Source organism: Struthio camelus, chromosome 8, assembly GCF_040807025.1.
Source record: "Struthio camelus isolate bStrCam1 chromosome 8, bStrCam1.hap1, whole genome shotgun sequence".
Lineage (NCBI taxonomy): Eukaryota > Metazoa > Chordata > Aves > Struthioniformes > Struthionidae > Struthio > Struthio camelus.
This window is the reverse complement of record NC_090949.1, coordinates 21,844,527-21,864,892: the sequence shown is the minus strand read 5'-3', so window position 1 is coordinate 21,864,892 and position 20,366 is coordinate 21,844,527. Positions and strand designations below refer to the sequence as shown.

General features: G+C 38.5%; 1 protein-coding gene across 4 annotated transcripts in view; it reads right to left on the bottom strand.

The window, feature by feature from the left end:
- TTLL7 (tubulin tyrosine ligase like 7) overlaps nucleotides 1-5,619 on the bottom strand; it is an 80,789-nt gene extending 75,170 nt beyond the window's left edge. For 3 of the 4 annotated variants that reach the window (XR_011142579.1, XM_068952691.1, XM_068952690.1), the window contains exon 1: nucleotides 5,468-5,619. The gene's annotated coding sequence lies outside the window, so the exon portion shown is untranslated. The remainder of the gene's footprint in view (nucleotides 1-5,467) is intronic. The other variant, XR_011142580.1, reaches the window with a different exon arrangement.
- Nucleotides 5,620-20,366: the final 14,747 nt, after the last annotated feature.

Genomic DNA, 20,366 nt, shown 5'->3' with positions numbered 1-20,366 from the left:
CATTTGCTAGAGTCATGACTCTAGCAAAGTCCTTGCAACAATACAAAACTGCATTCATTAGATATCTATCTCTCCATGCAATAAGACTTTTTTTAAATTTATTGAACATATCTTCTGCATCAAAAACATTATTTTCAGTATGTGCTTCCAGTTTTAAAATGGTACAATATGAACCTAAGTGATGTTCTTACATCACTCTTTTTTACTGTACAAGGAAAAAAAAATTATTCACATTAATGCCTAATTGTTAAAGCTTGCCAGTATTTTATAGTCATTCAAAAACCTCAGATTAACATAAAGTTAAGATAATATTATATCCCTCAAAAAGTATGAAATAAAATGCTATAAAAAGTTTCATTTTTTTTCTTTTCCTGGGTAGAGAAATTACACTTTTTTTTAAAGACCTCTTCCATTAATAATTCATATCATGTGTTATGGAACAACTGCCTCCCCCCATATACACATACAAAATACTTTAAAGAAAGATAAAAACAGTGTAACAAGCTCACAGAAAATTCACATTCAGCAAGTATTACATACATTACAACTGCCCACAAAAGCAAGAAAAAAACACCACCAGATAGTTCTGTGTATTTTTCAAAAGTCCATTGTGAATAAGTAAATGAGAGAAACTTCCCCATTAAGTCTCATAACCTTCTGCCCTGTAAATCCTTTTTTTGTGTTCACAATCTGTATCTAGATCCTTGTCTCTTCACCTGTATGAATTGAATATTCAAGTATCTGATTTCGTTTTCTCATGCTATACTCCAGTGCTTTCACTGCACCCTATTGGGATATTACTGTGCTAGTTTTCAAGGGCTAAAAATAAAATAAACACATGTCAACCCAAGGACAAAGTTGGAAGGAAACACGCTTTAATGTAACCATGGAAGAATATATTTAGCATTTTGCTACTAAGCAAGGATGAAAATAAACTTGTCAACACATAACTGCATCTAACTGTGAAACACACACCCCTCAATTCTTCCTGTAACATTTATTATATATGAAAGGTGGATTTAGCTTCTCTTTCTTCTCAAGAGTGACAGTCAGTATTCTCCTTCAGCTGGCCGGAAGGGGCTTCTGAACCGCAATGTAAAGTGCTTCCATCCTTTTAGGTAGTCAGTTTTTTCTTTTTTTAAAATCAACTAATGGTAATGTAACTTCATCTAAAGTGCATTTGAACAGTGGTGCATATTAGACTTCATTCTGGAATGCTTCCAAAACCCAATACAAGCAGAAGCAGTAATTACCATGGCATTTACTCCGCAGAAGGCAAAATAAAAAAAAAAATGAATCCCAAATCAGAATATTGATTTCCTTTATGTTTCTTTTTTGGTGTTGTTTTTGTTAATTTGGACTCTCCATAGAGCAGTACTGTTTCTGTGTCCCCAGAAATGAACGTGCATTATTAGAGAGAGAGAGAGAGAGAGAGAGAGAGAGAGAGAGAGAGAGTGCACCCGCCCACAGGAATATATTTTAAAGAAATACCTGTATTTTCTACAGGGGAAAGGAAGTATTACAACCATATACATTAGTCTTTGTTTTGGACATCCTGCATTCCATTTAAAACTGATACTGAAGGCGAAAACCATTATGCCTGCTTTAGTTAATCCTTTAATACACAAAGCCAGAAAATATTCTGTAATGCTATACTTTGCTTCCTGGTTTACCAAATTCAAAGTAAGAGCAAAAGTGTCTATGAAGCGTAAGAACTTGTCTAAATGAGTATAAATTAGTCTGCTAGCGTTCTAAAACTACTTTGTATAGGTGTATAAACATTTCAGACAGAATGCAACGGAAACTCAAGCTCACGCATCAAGCTGAGCATAGAGTTTCTGTGATTTGCTCTGTATTGTAAGGAAGAACATGTAGAACAAGCAAAAAGCTATGACTTCAAAATCCCTGCAAAACCTGTGGGTTCCTATATCCACAAGCATAAAGAAGGATACCCATTAGAATCCGGCAGTATGGAGCCTCCTGGTCTGCAGAAAGCTTCCAGATCTAAGAGGAGTGCTGTTCTGGAACAAGACAACTTGCTCAAATATCCAACAGATTCAAAGGTTGACCATTTGAATACATCATAACCTTTTTCTCCCATATCCATTCTCAATTACATGCAACTCTCTTACCCACCAGGGCAGTCAAGAGGAATGTATTCAGTTCTAAATTTAAAATGCATTAATATTTTAAATATTAATGTAAAAAACACTATGGGCTCCAGTAAACTTCTAAGGAGCCCCCTAATGTCTACAGAGGAATACTTCAGAAATACCATCCTGGCAGGGCTTTAGGCAAGCATTAACGGACTTTGAAGAGCTTCCTTATGCTTAACAGAGCCCTTTCAAATCCTACTGCTGAAAGTTCAACAGTCCCAACTAACTGCCTAGGTATGTAAAAAATAGAAGGGAATGCGAGGCTTAGTATTGCAAAGTTGACAGTAGAAGAGCAAAATCCAGCTAATATCTTGTGAACTGTTAGTTGTGGTACACGGAATGAGTTTCCTTAACTTTGACAGGTTGTATGCATTTTTCCACATGAAATGAACTCCCACTATCTTCATACAGGCTCTAGACATCTCTCAGGTTGCCTTCCCCACCAGGGCATTACAGAGTCATTGTGTCAACTTGGATGATGGAAATACCTCATTGAAAAAGCAGAAGACTGACAAGCATTCATTTTTTCTTCAGGGATTGATACAAAGCCTATTTATATGATTTCACGACTCTATCGTTCAGGTTTGTTCCACAGTCAAAACACTGCAGGGCAATCACAACACTGGTTTTCTGAAGGTTTTCAGAAACTCAAAAGATGTGAGAAATATGATGTTGATTTCAATCACCATTCTTTAGACTGATAAATTATAGCACATAAAAAGATTAGGAAATCAAATCAAAAAATTATACTGCAACACTTTATCACACTCATTTTTTAAGACAAAAGGGTAGCTTTATAGAAGTAGAGGCAAGGTAGCTTGGGAAACATTACCATTAATTTCTCTATTTCAGATATTAATATTTCATTTCAATTTTCTTGCATTTAATAGTTTATATGTATTACTGTAATACCTTTCTAAAGATTTAGATCTTTAAATTAATACTATGTATTCTTCATTTATATCAGAATGTATGTATCAGAAAGCATAAATTAAAATAAATAATTAAATAGATAATTAAAATAATCAAAAAAAATATTAGAAAGTGCAGAAGTTCAAAAAATGACTCACTCGCCATATGCATCCTACAGACATTTTTATAATATATATTAAACATTCACAGACTGAAATTTGAACCAAGAAATCATGTTTCAGTTTTTGTTGATGCTGACAATTCAGATCAAGGACATTCAGCAGTCAGCATTAGTCAGCCACATTTTATCTTTAAAATATATATCTTTCATTGCCAACACTACTATAGAGATCTTAGAAAAAAATCATAACAATACAACAGATTACAAGATAGTTGATTGTCTAACTGCTTGTTGACCAGTTCATCTCCCATTACTTCAGACTTGTCTAAAGCTTAATCTACACTGCCAGTTCAACTTTGGAAGAGAGGGAGAACAAACCATTAGTTGACTGGAACCCTGAGCCTTATATTACTAAAACTATTGATAGATTACTAGACTAATTGCCATATAACTGTTGACCGGCCTGATTTCCTGGTCTCCTCTAACACTCCCAAACTGGTGGGTAAGTCTCTTTGGATGTGACGTATACAAACTAGAATAGAAGTTTTTCTTTCTTGAAAAGGTGAACTATTGTTCTAGATACTCTTTCATAACATGGATATCACTGATAATTACAAGCAAAAATACATTTCTTAAGAAATTTCATATTCCATATTAAATAGCCCATAGTATTTTCTGAACTGTTATAACATTTGTCTTTAAGTTATCTAGCCTTCAAAATACTTCCATATGCTACTGTAGACAATATCTTTATTCACCATATCGGAAATCCCCTGGCATGGGGGTTTTTAACTCCTTCTGTCATTTTTTGTTCAAAGTGATACTGATCTATATTGTATTTCTATGAAAACCTATATCCTAATAGTCAAACCAGGGGCATGAGTGTCTATCGATACACAGCCACACAGTGTATTTTGAGAAACTTTGTACAATTTGGGGACAAAAGATTCCCATATAGAAATGTGCTTCTAATCTTTAAACTGCAAAAATAACCAGTGAGAGTGTTCTGACTAGTGGTTTTTTTTTTTTTTAATAGGTATTAACATCCAGGTACATAAAATCAGTGAAGATTTGGGCAAAGAACACAGTATCAGGCTCTGTGGAGGGTTCTTTGGCAGGGTGGGGGTGCTGGTAAGTAACAGAATCTAATTTTGGTACTCAAAATGCAAATACATTTAAAAACATAAGAAAGGCACAAATGAAATCAAAATTGAGACCTTACAGCAGTTACACAGAGCAATATATTCAAATCCTAGCATCAAATGCTTTTGCCTTTTGCTTAAAATAACATGTAGCTTCAATAGTAAAAAGATCAAAAAATCCTACAGATTATGGACTTTGAACTATGAGCAGAAAGCAGAGATATTTGTTTTAGATCTCCAGGGATTTAACTTGTTCTAGATTTTAGCCCCCACCAGCAAACGATCCCAATTTAACCTTAACTGTCTCTGAAGGGACCTGCCCATACATTCTGTATGATGGGCACAAACGATGATATGCAAACTTCTGGGAGGAAAAAAAAAAAAGAATACTTGAAAGCGTGAAAAAAAAAACACCCAAGTTTTTACATAAGCCTATCGCATTTCTATTAAAGTGTCTTGTTCCTCAGTCTTGAAAAAAATTACTTGTTCCTTAGTCTTGAAATTAAAACACGCGCTCAAAAGTCTTCACCCTTTGGCCCGAGCACTCCCGGCTGCACTGAGGGAACTTCCCGACGGAGCCGACCCAGCCAGGCAGCCCGCTGCCACCCGGCCGCGGCGGGCCGCCACCAGCGCCGGGGGCTCCACGCGGCGAGCACCGTCCTGCGGCCCGAGCCGGCCGGCAGCGAGCACGCGAGGCGCGGGGGCAGGCGGGCGCGTCCCCCGCGCTCCCGCTGCGGCACCCCCGCCAGCCGCGCCGTGCCGTGCCGTGCCATGCCTGGCGGGGGCCGCCGCTCCGGCGCCTTGAGCCGGGCCCCGCGCCCCCCGGCCGCGCAGCGCCCCAGGCCACATACCTGCCCGGGCCCTGATGCCCTCCGCGGCCCGCCCCCGCCGGGATGCTCTCCCCCCACCCGCCCTTCATCGCGATGCTGAATCACCACGGGCAGCCGCTCCGCCGCCTCACCCCCGGCACGACAGCCCTCCCCCGGGACACCGGCCGCTCCGCCGCCGCGGGGCTCGAGGCAGGCGGCGGGCTGAGGGGCGGCGGGCCGAGGGGCGGCGGTTTAACGGCCGCCGCGCCCGGGGGAAGCGAAGCGCGGGCGGAGAGGGCAGGCACCCCGCGGCTCCCCTGCCGTTACCTTGCAGGCTGGGAGGCCCCGAGCGCTCCGGTGCCCCCGGGGGCGCAGGGCTGGGCCGGGGCCGCGCCGGGCGAGGCGGTGCCGTCACGGACAGCGCGGCGGAGCCCTCCCGGGCGGCACCATCCACTCCGCCGCCTGCCGGGCTGGGCACTAGCGGGAGGGGGCGGGGAGGTTACGGCTAGGAAGCTGGAAGGAACCATTTCCCGAGAGGGGGGGCGCCCGGCACCTGCGGGCGGGGGCCAGGGGGCCGAGCCCCCCCCCCCGGCAGAAGTGTGCGAGGAGGCCGCCTGAGGAAAGCCGGGCGATGTCCCCGGAGCGGGGCAGGCGGAGCCAGGGGCGCGTGTCCCCCCCGCCGCGCTCCATCCCCCCCCTCCCGCTGGCAGTGGGAGCGGCCCGCACTGTCCCTGCCCTGGGACGCAGAGGACCTAGCAACGGCGCGGGTGGCGGCCGCCGCGCCGCGCCTCGCCTCAGGCGGCGGCGCTGGGCGCCCAGCCCGGCCCCGCGCTACCGGCGGCCCTTGGTTCCCCCTTCGCTCCGGCCGGCGCAGCGAGCGGCCGCCTCCCTTCGGTCCTACGGGCCGCCTGCTGCGGGGCGAGGGCTCGCCGGGCCCCGGCGAGGAGGCGGCGGGGGGCTGGGGCGGGCGGGCCCCCTGCGGCGGCGGGGCCTCCTCCGCGCTCGGCGGTGACCGGTCTGCGGTGCTGGAGCGCGTGGCGGTTAAACCTGCCGGTGACCGTTCCCGGGGAGACGGTCACTTCGGTGGGCTTAGTCAAGGCGTGTTGAAATTGGTGGGTCTGTGCTGGTGTATGCCAGTTTTCAGACAGTTTTTCCCTTCCTGCTTGATCTTGCCATCAAGATTTTTCGTAATTTGTCCGTAGTTGCTGTGTGCCACTTTGAAAGTAGCTGTCACAAGTCTTTTTCTGAGGTATTTTGGATCCTAGCATAAAACACGTGACCAAACAATTTGATTTCTTTAAAAATGAAAGATGGAGAAATAACTTTTGAATAAAAAGATTTAAAGAATACTGTCTTTACAAGAATAACCAACTTTCAAAAAAAACCCTTTTTGAAAAAAAGTAAATAAAATAGAAGGCCAAATTCAATGTGAGCCATTATCCCATAGATAGTGTAGTATCCTGTGCGCTTATTTATGAGATTAAGAGTCAGATTAGCAAGCAGTGCAAATTGACATGCCGTTGGATTTACACTGATTTATATTTGCCATGGAACTAGCCGTCATCTTTTACTGACTTATTCTTGTTGCTGATGTTTGGAGTTTTTTTCTGTTTTATCAATTAACCAAGTCCCTTCATATTATAACTTTACTTTTTTGCATGATACATTCCTCAGTACTTTATGCTTTTAAAATCAATTTCAGTCTCACCTTTACTGAACAGTCTCTTGGCTAAAATAGGCATTTCATGAGACTCTCTACAACTTTTCAAAGGTGTTTAGAAATAAATATATTCAATAGGCTTGGCTTAAAATTTCCCTTTTCTTCCTCAGAAAAAAAAATGGAATGAAGAAGGTTGACAATAACTTGAAGTTTGTTAAATGATGTGAAGCAAGTAAAGTTGGGTGAAATTTTAATTGTGAATTGATCAGTATTATATCATTTCTTCTACTTGGTTGAACTTCCTCGGATGTAAGCTGCCGTTTTAATGAGAACAGATTATGGACTTCTTTTACAAATACTACACTGACTGATAAGAAAGCCAGGTGAAAAATCCTTCAGGGAATCCTAAGGAGATGTAAAAGTATTTTCTCATGTGCAGTACAAAAGTGTAGTTCATAAAGCTGAAGAATTTCTTGGTTATTACAGACATAGTATTTTTAACTTATTTTGATTATAGTTTATGTTGTGATTTTTACTGATATGCAGGAATTATTGTTCGTTTACTGCTCAAAGCTTTGTTAGGCTTGTCAAAAAAAAGAAGCACAGGTATAATTTCTGCCCACAAGTATGTGATCTCATTGAAATTCACATGCTTATTTGTGTAGGTAAGCATTGTAGGAACAGACCTAAATTTTGATGAAATAAATTATACACTAAAACAGATGCAATGTGATCGAAGCTTGTCACCAACTAAACTTTCTTCGTTCTTCTCACAGGTGTGTTAGAGGATGCTTGCAGGGAAAAGTTCGATTTTGCTTCCATTAAAGTCATTTGGAATTTTGCCTTTGACTGCAGATGAAATAATTTGAAAGGTTTGTCCTCGTTGCATGTTATCTCTGAGTCAAAGCTTGATTTGTGCCTATGTCGGACCCTGTCTGCTTTGTTTGAGCTGTATGCCCACATTCTACATCCCTCGATCTGATCTCTAAACCCCACAGTGTGAGGTGCACCTTGGTGCAGTGCTGAATTCTGTAATATAACATTAAGAGTGGCAAATCACAAATGAGAGTTTAAGACAAAAGATTGTCCCCAGCCTTTGGGTTATACTTTCCAGCCAAACCTGGTGCCTCACAACATAACTGTGCCCACCCTGGTCTGCTTCTGGGAGAGGTACTTTGGCAGCCTGACTTCTGAGGTGCAGTTGGTGCCTTCCCCTTCCTGGGGAGCGTTGGTGCAAGTGGATACTGGTCTTGACTGGGAAATCACAGTCGGTGGCATGGCTTCCCAGTCGAGGACCAGAGTCTGGCAACATAAATACTTTTACTCATCTCCATTCCTGGGAGGCAGCAGGCATTAATCTCTTCCAGAATGTGCTTTTAGTCGTTGTTTGCCAGAAGCCAATCAGATTTACTTTTCTAATGTAAGCTGCATTCTGAATCACTCTTAAAGTAGATTGTACTCACTACCTCTAAGTTGAAATGTAAGCACTAACAAAATGTAGTAAGAAACCAAAACAGGATATTAAATACCCAGATGCTTGATTAGGAGAATTAAATAGATGCGTTTTAGTTTGAATTTTGAGCTAGTTTAAATATTGAACATTGGTGCCTTTGAGGCAACAGATGTGTCTAGAAAATTGCTACTGTAAATAAAACTAGCAATAAGAGACACCTTTTATTGCATGAGGATCGTCTTATGAATTCCACAAATCAAAAAACATAGGCAAAACAAAAATATAGACATCAGGAATGAATGTGCCGTTTCACATAAATCCCCATTTTTCTATGAAATTTCTGGGGAGTTTTTTCTTACGATTGTTCCATCCAGGTATCCTGTGTACTTTTATGACCTTTAGTAGTCAAAGTAGTAGAAGAATGGTGATGCAATCAGATCAATCCTGTCCTTCAGAGAAAGGTTAATTATTTATTTGAGCACAGCTCCTACTTCACCTTTCCTGTTATTAGTAATGTACTCCCAGAATAATTATAAACACTCTAATGCTGAATATATATCATCCAAGTCAAAGTCAGTAAATATAATTTTTCCAAATTACAAAGGGGACAAGTAAATATTCCAGAGAGGTTTCCTGGTCTTTGTTCAAAGTCACTAAATAGGCTTGGAAGTGAAACCCTTTTTCTCCTGCCCCCTAATCCAATGCCATTCAACCATCAGTTTACAAAGTTGCAGTAGGATGCGTAATCTCATACTGTCCAGAAAACCTCAAGTTGCATTTAGCCTCTGCTGTTGAAATGGGTTGTACTTTCATGCAACTCTTAGTGCTCAGAGTGCCAAAAGGCCACGGTAAGGTTCAAAACTTTTAAAATAACAATCATGAGATTCAAAAGCTTTGAAACAGAACCAGCATGTAGCTATCTAGTATGAAACCTAACTATTCCAAGTGTATTTTCTCCTGTTTGCACAACATTCCTTTTGCAATATATTTACTAGGTAGTTAATTATGCTTTTCTGAACAGGTGCATTTTCCAGTTTTCTATAAAACTATGTCTGAACATAGTCTACGCAGTCAAAAATCACCCATCTCCCAGAGTCTGACTCCAAAAATAAAAGCATCACCAATCAAATAACAAGGTTCAGCGCAAATTCTCTCCCTATGCTTTAGATTCCATCAGGATTCTCTGTACAAGACTACTCAGCCCATGTATGTTTTTTGCTTCAAAGAGCAACACCCATTTCTTTTATAATAAGCCATCTGCTCAGTGTGTTAGGAAAATCCATGCAAAATTCTCCCGGCGGCACCAACACCTGCTAATAGGCTGTGGTGTTTCAGGCAGATACTGCCAGCCTGTCACAGCTTCTTATCTCGTATCTCTCTAATCTTCAGAGTACTGTCTGGGATTATCCCCTGAAAATCAGATGCCCAGCAAGATGGCCTGTTATTCTTTATATATCACCAAACATGTGCCATGTGCTTGATTTGAGTTCATTGCTGCTGTAAACCCCTTTTCTTATACAGAGCGATACGATTTTACAGTACAGTTTGATATTGGCCTAACACAGCATTTCATATACAGTAATTTTTTTAAATCCTCATGGCTCCAAACACCCTCGGGGTGAAATTCAGTACTGATGTAAGCAGATACCATAATAACAAGGGTATCAATAGACTGCACTCAATTACAGTGGAGTTTAATGGGGCCCCTTTGGATCAGGAATATCTTTGAATGGCTTTAAGACATGAGAATAATTCTATTTTTAACCACACAAAATACCATTTCAGAGTGTATTTATCTGTTCAGTAATCAAGGCTTGGGAGGTTCTTTTCTCAAATAATCCTGTCAAGTTCCCATCTGTTCTCTGCCTCTGATTAAGAGCGAAAAGGGAATCTCAGAACTTCAGCGCTTTGGACATGCATTTCTTTTTGATAAACAGCCATCAAACCAGTAAAAAAATTGTTTTCTGTTGTGTGAAGGTTGTAGGATCAAGTCAGGCACAGACTGAAAGACTGAAGAAATGTATATCTACTGGTCAATTAAGTTCATGGGGTCATCCAGGAAAGGAAAAAACAGTTTTCTTATTGCACATAAACATTCACCAATTGGAATAAGATCGTACAGTGTTAGCAGCAGCTGCCTGTGCTCTTACTGGCCTGCAGGCTCAAGTAGAGGTATCTGAGCAGCTCATTCCTTGCAGATGTTGGACATAAGAAATAAACCAGAATTTAAGCAATCTGGTCAGGAATCGCTGAGAAGAAAAATTGGAATGGAGAGAGCTTTCTGTCCCAGTAAAGTTGGGTGTTTCTCAAGTAGTTAATGTATCCTTTTGTAAAATAATGGAAAAGTTCTCAGCATCTGTTAGATCAGCATCTTATTAGGTATAATTGAAAATTGTTTCATGTAGCTTCGTTGACAGAAATCTGAAGCGGTCAGTTCATTAGTTGGACATATTGCAATGTGATAACTATTTTGTGTAATATTGTACTACTGTCACCTTAACTGTTTTTAGTGAAGATAATTAGTATCTAGCTGTCAGTCTTCTCTCACAGATAATATTGGTTCAACTAACAGAGAAAACCGGGCACTTATTTTCATTATTAAAGTCTCTTGGTGCATTTTTGATATAAATTTGGGCTGGAAGAAAAATGAAATTAAACCCTTTTACATATAATGTTAAAATTTGTTTACAATAGTTATTCAAGAAGGGACTGGTATACCATAAGCAATACAGTCTTTTATTCACTGCTATTCAGGCGTTACTCTCACAACATTCCTGTCAGGCAAATATTACTTATCGCCATTAAGGAGGGGATACACAGATTCAAATTTATCCTAACTGTTGGTTCAATGTCATGTCAGCAATGAATTTGTGCCAGATAGATAAGTACATTGTCAAAAGCCACGCAGGAGATAATGATCTGAAATATGTACAAGGTTGAGCAAGTCTATTTTCAGCGTTCATCTAATTTACTTCACACTTTGCACATCGCTTGGAACATGACCTTTGGAGTCAGTGGCAGAACTAAGTGCTCGAGTCCTTCCAGATTCCATTTCTGTGCTCTCTAGATTAAATATCATAGACTGGGTCTTATAAAGCTTAACATATATTTAAAATGTATTGTTTAATATATAGCCTTGTCTTATTTCTTAATAGATATAGATTAAAAATCAAATGATTTGGCTTTTTATAATATCTTAAGAATTTGTATTCTGCACGGAGTATTCCTACAGCAGAGTTAGCTAGCAAATCTGTTTCTGGGAAATCTCAGTTCCAGATATAATATTCACATTAACTGACCTACAAATAATTTAATGTATTGTAAAAATACATGTATTGTTTTTCCTGTAAGAAAGACTATGGAAAAGCTGGCATTTGCTTAAAATAAAAATAAAAATGTGTGCTGAAATTTGGGTTTTGTTAATATGCATTGTTAAAATGTTGAAATAAATGTTAGTTCCTCATTGTTTCACAAAACACAAAAAATTTTCCCATAAGAATAATAGAGATTATGAAAATCCTAGATGTCCTAAGAAGTCCTTTACACAGGTCTACCATTGTACCTCAAAGCAGTTTCTAGATGCATTGGGTAACTTAGTCTTTGGTTTGTCGGGGAAAGCATTTTGCTTTTAGAGAACTGTGCAGTGATTCTGTGATGGGGACAAATGCCTTCTAAAGACTGTGATGGGACTATAGAATCTCTGTAGATGTTTTACTCATTGCACATGTCCACTTCAGTTTTTTCACCTATAAAATAGAAAGGATAATTCCTACACCCTTCTTTACAAAAGTGTTCACTAGATGTATCTATACCGTGTGGTAGAGGGAAGAAGGGATGGAGTAGTTATGTAATAGCTGTAATGGACTAATTCTTTACAATTTTATTTAAAAGACAAAAATATGTTGTTTAATATGTTAATAAGAAGGTTTAAATTTATCACCAGTTCATAGTAATTGTATTTTATGATAAAATATATACAATGTATGAGTGTATATACAAAAGCTAGATAATAGAGTAAAACAGGCTAATGAAAAATACAAATATATAGGTCAAATTATGATCTCTGGAGGAGTTTTGAAACAGTGTGATACATAGTTTTCTCTAATGTGTACCATAAAAATGTAAAAATTTGCAGAAGAGGTTCCCTATATGTAGAAAATAAGCAGTAGCTTACTTTATGCCTCAACTTCCAATGCCCCCCCCATCCCACTCAGATGTGCAGCATGAGAACCTGGGAACGGCACATTGTGAAATGATCTCCCTGAATTTAATGTTGTTTTCCATGCAAAAAATAGCTCACGTGTCTTTATCATGAAAGGTTTTCTGTCCCTCTTTCGGATAAGAACTAGGGTGCAAATGTAGAAAAGATAGCATGATAACAACCTCATTTTCTTTAAATGACTGTCCTTCTGTTTAAAAAAGAAAGGGAGTTTTTCAGTTGATCATCCAGAGCAGACAGTGGCAGATTTTGTTACTCTCCAAGTCCCATCCCACTCCCAGATTGGACTAAATTTCTGTTGTACCAAACTTGGTAGAAGAGAAATTTTGACTAAGTGCATCAGGGAAACTTCACCTTTTATAAAAAGTGCTCTAGAATTAGCAGGTCCATGAAGACTTAACAAGATTTTACCTTTCAAAGTTCTATATGCAGTTATGAGCGATTTAAAATCACTACTGTCCTGCATTTTTTTCCCTTTGACTTGGTTGTATTTTCTGGTCACTTTGCTCTCATTTAAGAGACTACATATCGCTTAGGATGACATGAATTTGGACTACATAAACAAGGAAGTGCTTTAAATACCTTTTTCTGTCTCAGGAAAATTAAAGGAAGAATAAGGGTTACAGGGTTCAACCAAAAGTTCCAAATAACTTAGCATTTCATTCCTGAGTCTCAGTTAACCTAATAAAGTTACTCCTTCAAACTGTTTTCATCATTTAATCACAAAATCACAGGTTTCATACATGAGATGACTTGACATTATGTAATAACTTTTTCATAGCTGTAGTTTAAGCAGTATATTTTTATACTGAGTACAGGTTATAGAGCTATAGAGTTAACAAGAACTAAATGGATTTTTTTCTTAAACATTACAGACATAAAATGGAGTTCAAGTTAACTTAATATTCATGTATGACCAAATTCGCCTCTCTGTATATCCCACTGAGAGCAATTATTTCATAGAGAGCAATGAAAGAGGTACATATATAGAAGGAATATCATGTTTTAAATCTAGAAAAGTAGTTGTGTAATACCATATATAGCAGTAATACTAATAGTTTTTGAAGCAACTCTTAGTAACAAAACACTGCCAGGAGAGGATACAAACTAGATAAACCTTTGATCTCATTCTGAAGTATAACCTGAAAAAATCTTTAGTCCTAAAATATCAGAGAAAATGGTAAAATATTTCAGTATTTTAGCGGAATGATACAGAAGTGCAAGTTTTTGGTTTTCTAACTCTGCATAATTGTGTATGAGAAAGAACCTGCTGTTTTATATCAGTAAGAATAAGCTTTGAAATATTTATCAGCTAGCTAATACTTAACGCCTCTATTCATCACCTCTGATTGACAACTAATATTGCAAAGAGTAATGTTTTTATTCTTCTTTGGGTTCTCCCAGAAGCATTTTTACTTAGCTTTCTAATAGGCTTTTCACCTTTTTAAAGCTACTGTCTCAAAAGGCACAATAAAAGCACACTGTCACAATAAGAAGCGGAGTAGTCTCTTCTGCATAGCCAAAGTTTTCTTTCTCATAATCTTCTTTCATTATATATAAACATTTAAACAGTAAATAAAAATATTTATGTCACAATAGGAAAACAATGTAGAAAACAAGAAAAAAGCTGCTGCTAGAAAACATGTTTATTTGGGCCATATATCACAAATTAGAGTAATTATAGAGCATAAAAGCATAAAGCATTCCAGAAGAAATGTGCAAAATAGTCCCTGCAAAAGTATATGTCTCCTCATATAGGTATAGGCATGCTACATCAGTCCCTTCCAGAGTGACCAAACTTCTCCCTCAAGGTTCCCAGCCTTTGGAAGACCGAGTGTTGTCCCACTGCTGTTTACAGGGGTTGTCCTAAGCAAGGAAATAAACCAGAGAGATTTAAAGGGGCCTTCTTGTATCCGTGCTGTAGTCTCCAAAATCATATAAAAAAAGATTAACTTTACAGAGTGCCCTATTTACAGAGAAATGCATAGTGTGATGTTGGAAAATCCTTGAAATTCTTTACTACTGCTTTTGTTAGCAAAGAAATAAATGACTGCTACAGTTTTACTTTACATAAAGGTGATTTGGAGTTTTGCCTCAAACTATGGAGAACATTTTTGGTGAATACAACAGATAATGTAATTTAAATTTCCTTATGATCTCATGAGATTTTTATGTCCAGGAAGCAGTAGTGACTCCACTACTGAGTGGATTAAAATGTATTATTTCAATTATGGTAAAAAACAGAGGCTCCATTCAAAATTAGGACCCCACTGTGATACAGCTGCCCAAACAGATACTGAAAGACTGTCTCCAAACCAAAGATCTTCAAATTATTCCACTGAAAACTGTCAAGAAGTGGCTAGAGATCTCACACACAGAGCAGAGGCACAGGTGCATGAACTCAAACTGCTCACAGATTGCTGAGATTGCAGCAGAATCACAGGTTCTCCTAGTCATAGCACCCCTTCTTCTCTCCAGGCTAAACGGGTTGCCTCCCACACTATTTTCTCTCTTAAAAGATCATACCATATATTTTCCTGTAGAATGAGGCTCCCTCTGAAATGGAGAGATGAGACTCCAGAAGGGCAGGACAGGTAAGAAGGATGCCTGTATGTTCTTTCCTATAATAATTTTATCTGTTCTCCTTTCTCTGGTGCTTTCTCCATACAGATGTGCTTCAGTTCTTCTGACTTCTTTGTTCTCTCCCATTCTCATACCCTCTTCAGTTCTATGCTATTTTATTCCTTTCTTGCAGTTCTTGTGCTGACTGATGCAGGGGGACACTGCCTGCTGTGAGGGGTTCAGCTGCTCTCCCCATACCTCCTCCAGTTGTTCTCCTCTTGCCTCTTCCTCTTCTCTCCTTCCTGCAGTTCCAGCAGCCACAGACTGCTACTCACCTTCAACTGTTGTTCTCACTCTGAGATTTATGGAAGAAAAAGCACTACATAACTGATAAGTATTGGCATTGGTTGTATTATTAATGTGTGCATGTTAAAGGATTGTTACATGAAGCATTTAGCTTCCCCCTTCAAACAGATAGAGGATAGAGAAGAAATATCCCTCTGCTATACTGCATAGGTAAAGTGCTTTTAATGAAGAATGTAACCACATTTATCATTCTTAAGAAATTATAGGAATAAATTATTTACCCAGGAAAACCATTACTAACATGTCTTTTGTGCCCATTCAGTATACTGTCCTACACTAACCTTCGGGGAATTGATATGGCTAATTATTCTCCTTTCTCTGCAATTAATTGGTGGAATGCTATAGCAGAAAGTAAAGAAAGAGTTTAAGCAAAGTATTTGCTTTAAGATACTATGTTTTTAACAAGTTTGTAAGAAGTAACAGCTGCAAAAATAAGAAAACAATCCAGGTCAGGTTTTGCAGATAAATCCTGATGTCACTGATGGCAAAACTTCTTTTGAGTATGAAGAAAGTAGGATTTTGTTTGAGAACTCACAAAAAATCTTTTCTCCCTGTCAATAGCTTTTATGACCTTTGCCCTGAGTGTGGGTGCTCAGGGGAAGAAAATCCTGACCTGTGATTTGCCTTTTCATTAGTGACCAGGTAAGGCCCCAGCTGAGTTAAATATGCCCATGTCTTCATGCTCAACCCTATCAGAGAAAACAAAATCTAGTGCTCCAACAGGCACTAGATTTTTGGATGAAGCAAGGCATGCTAAATATCACCAAAGTGTGCTGCTGAATTTCATTAGCTTGTTAATTCTCACAAAATAATGATTCTGATAGTAAATTTGCAGTGCAGCAAAGGAAAAGAGCAAATAAGCAGAATGGGGTGGGAGAGGAGATGGAGGGAGACAAAAGGAGATATAAAAGGAGGAAAAGGAAAGCAAGAAGGAATATTAAGCCTTTAGGGTTAAAAAGGGGGCATTACTGGAGAAGAATTGATTGCTAAAATAAAAAAATCTAAAATAATAGAAGGAACAAAAGAAAGTTATGTTTAAATCAGAGGATAATTCTTATTGTGACAAAAAATAACAGAAGGGAAGATTTCTGAAGAGAGCTATCAGAGGAGGAAAAAAGCAATTGTATTAAGTGACCTATGCATAAGATGCCATGCCTCTAGATTTAAAATGTTGTACTTGGACATAATATAAACAGGTGCAGACATTATCCCTAACATGGTCAGGCATCTGCATGATTATACAGTCCCTATTGCAGACCTTGACAAACTGTCTTTATTAAAAAATATTTGAAAGGAGCTACAGTATTGGAAGCAGAAGAGACTGAGGGTAAGTCTTATATGTAGACACTTATTGGTTCAGATATTACTTGGGACTCGATCTGCTATTTGCACAAATGGACTGAATGGAGTTCTTCCATGAAAATTTGATGACTAGAAAGGTAGTACCCAATGCCAGTTATCAAATCCTCTCTTTCATATTCCCTTGGAAAAAAAACAGTATTTCACGTAGTTACCGTCTTTCAACATAAATAAAAGAAAAGTTTCATGAGAAGCAAGATGTTTATTTCAAATATTGGAAAGCCAGCTTAACATTTCTGATGTGAAACTGAGTTTAAAGAGAATCTGCCTTGGTCTAAAGGTAGATAGAAATCAAAGATCTCTGTTTCATGAGACAAAAAAATGCTTGAAAACAATTTCTCTGGGTGGATCAAGCATGCATATATCAACTGTGCCCAACATATAATAATACTGCCTTGAAGATATCAAAGCACATTCTGCCAATGGCATCTCAGATTCTGGAGCTTAGAGGAAAAAGCTTTTACAATGAGATTTGCATTATCACACTGGAAATAGTCACCTCTTTATGTTGCTGAGGTTTAATACATTCTTGCAGGCTAGCACCATAGACACTTCTCCTTCTAGCCTCATCAATCAAACACAAACCAAAAATAGATCTACAAAAAGTAATCAAATTTTCCAAGTCTGTTTATTAGCTGCTTTTTTCAGATGTGAAGTGGCCTCTTACTGATTTTTGCTTTCATGAATGAAATTTTATTCAATAGATGCACATCTATAAATATAATACTATAATTTTCTTTGCTTGTAATTTTCTACAATGGAAGGTTACTGGTATAAATGTATCTTTAAGAGGTTTAGCTTTCTGTCTTGTAAGTGTGAGGAAAAGGCACTGCAGATGCACACAATTAAAGAACATTTTAATTCTGATTCCTGGTTCATGGTACGAGCAATAAAAAGAAATTGAAGAAATAAACCACCAAGAAATTGGAGTATTTAAAGGCTGAAACACTGGAAGTACCAGAAACTACTGGAAAGGAGGAAAGAACACTTGAATGTGCATCTGGAAGCAGTAGGTGTTACTTAAAAGCAGCTAACCAGAAGGAGGCTTTCTTTCTGAAAATAGCAAGTTCTGATGCATTTGGCATATTTAATAGATTTTAGCAATCCAGGCAGAGGATAGCCATGAAGCTGTTACAAAAAATTGAGAATTGCACTCTAGATAAAAACAAAGTACATGAAAGTTATATACATTGAACATGATGGTTCAAAAGTATTTTGCAGCTGATAAAGTTGGACAGTCAATTATAGCTCGTATGTTTCTACCCATTATAGGTGTTACAATAAAACATGGACTTGGCCTGTCCTAGGGCTAATTAATATTTTAAGATTTAAAAAAAAAAAAAAATCTTGTCATTTTTAAAGGCTATCTTAGCCCCTGGTTTTCACTGGAAGGGAGAACAAATAATACAAAATCGGACTCCTAAAAGTTCACCCCAGGTGTAGAATTTGCCAAGGAAGAGTACTTCATTGAAGCATTGTATCGGACAGGGCTGTGATACCTTACACGTGACCAAGAGCAGAAAATATCATATGGCAAAGATATTAGAGGCAGAAAAGCTTGCAGGGCTTGAAATAGAAAACAAGCAATAATAACACAAATACAGCAGACGGGAGAAGCTGAGATTTAAGCAAAAGCTTATATTAATTTGAGAGATACTGGAAGCATCAGGAGGCTGAATGCCATAAACAAACTGCATATTGATAACACCTCTGGTTTAGATGAATGTTTTCATAAGAACGAAAGACACTTGCAAAAGAAGATTGTGTGTGCAGAAGAAACAACAGTATGCTGTAGCCACGAGAGCAAATGGGACAGGTATTACCTTCAGTTAGGCATATGTGTACAACTGTTATTATTTCTAGGAACTGTGCTATAACCTTGAGAGAAAATCAGCAAGTTATAGAAGACAAATGGGTAAAATTTAGAAGTTAGAAAAGTGGTTTTGTTTCTGTTAACAATCAGCTTCTAGACATAAATAATAGTCTAGGCTGTTTTTCCTGGTTTGTTTTTCTATTTTTAGACAGCACTGCTAAAGATACTAGAGCTAAAGAGCTGATTGTGCATTAAAGCTTATTAGCTTCACTTGTTTACCCAATACAGTGATATCTGACATGGCACACAATTTATAGGACATGCATTTGAGCATATGTAGATTTCGACATGTCACTACTAGTTGTTGTGGTGGGAAAAAAAACATGGATGTGGAAAACATTCAAGTACAGATAAAGCTGACTCTTCTTTTCTCCCCAAATACATGCCGGGTATTTGTATTTTCTAAAAACGTTTTTGACAAAAAAATTTTCCATCTTAAAATCCCAGAAGGAAGGGGGAAAGGGACAAGGGCTCTAGTGTTTTGCTTGACAATTTTTTTTCATTTAGAAGGAAGCACGAAACATTAAAAAGATCAAACTTTGGGACATAAAACTTCATGAAAAAGTGAATTTTTTGCCTCCCAGCAAGAATATCACTGATGTTTTGAGCAGGTCTGTGAATATCTGAGATCAATGAAACACTGTTAATAATGTAGTTAATAATTTAGTTATAAGCGTAAGAAATTCTGTGTTATATTCAAAATGTTTAAGTTTCACTGTTAGACTTGGTTGGGAAAGCTATATGTGGTACTAGGAATTTCTTTTTAAGAGACCTCATTTCCTAGTCTTAGAGAAGCTCTGTTAAGCAGATGCATTTGAAATTGTATCCTGAAGTAAAGAGAATCCTTTTAGAGACTCTTGGCTCCAGAATTATCACTGAACAACACAGGACATTATTTTGGACCTTTTTACCTCTCAAGAGGTTTGTAATAAAACATAGTTTGGCTACATTTTGCTTTTCATTCTGTTAATGCCACTATCTACAGTGACTACATTCAAATTTCTACTTGGCTTTATACTTTAAGCACTGAAAGTTATATCTTAGAAAGCAACGATGGAGAGGAAGTGGTAGGATTCACAGGTGTAACTTTGGAATAACACACAGACTAATGAATGCCATCCAGTTAAAAAAAATAAAACATATACAAAAGGAAAGCAATATTCTGATTTTTATTTCCATCATAATCCATTTGGCTTCCATTTGGGTATGTTGCTGTGTAACAGATACCAGCCCTGCTGAGTCTGCCTGTCATTGCACTAGCCAGGTGAGGCAGGCAACGCAACGGGCAGTGGAGTTTATGAACCTGTACATTACAGCAGGGTTTAGGATTAAAAAAAAAAAAAATGAAAGCATATGTTGAAAACCATGCTATGTAATGTTTTTCATGGTAATTAGATGCTACTGTTTATGAGAATAGGTACAAAGAAATTTAAGTCAGCTTTTGTGATACTGGTTGAAAGAGATTCTGACTGCTTTCAGAACATGACTGTGACCAGACTAAAGTCAAGGTCTTTGAAATGTAAAACACACATATCCACAGGATAAAGGTCTGTCCAGGATTTATTTCTTTTTAATTCATTCTAGCAGTTAAAAGAGATCAATGTATGATAAGCTCAAACTTTTGATGTTTTTTCTCACAGGTCTTCACGGCAAGAGATGACGGAGCATGACATCACATGTGGAGACAGGCAGCGTCCAGGAAAAGCAGGCAAATCAGGTAAAAGTTGTTTCTTT